Source organism: Mus caroli, chromosome 6 (assembly GCF_900094665.2).
Source record: "Mus caroli chromosome 6, CAROLI_EIJ_v1.1, whole genome shotgun sequence".
Lineage (NCBI taxonomy): Eukaryota > Metazoa > Chordata > Mammalia > Rodentia > Muridae > Mus > Mus caroli.
In genome coordinates this window covers 113298789-113299029 of record NC_034575.1, presented here as the reverse complement: position 1 = coordinate 113299029, position 241 = coordinate 113298789, and positions in this window count along the sequence as shown.

Below are 241 nucleotides of genomic sequence, written 5' to 3'. Positions count from 1 at the left end.
ATCTGTGTGGCTTATGTCCACGACCCCCTGGATATCTGTTGACACCTAAGTATAAATAGCAGCACTGGGTGTTATCAGAAACTCATATCACAGTGATCAAGGACAGAGCTGGACTCCTGAATTTNCTTGTCCCTCTCTGGGAGCAGCCTGCTTCCCGGGAGCTCCAAGAAAGGGCTGCAGGCAAGCTTATCGGGATACATACATATCCTGATCTGAACTACCTTGTGATGTCAGTACTCAG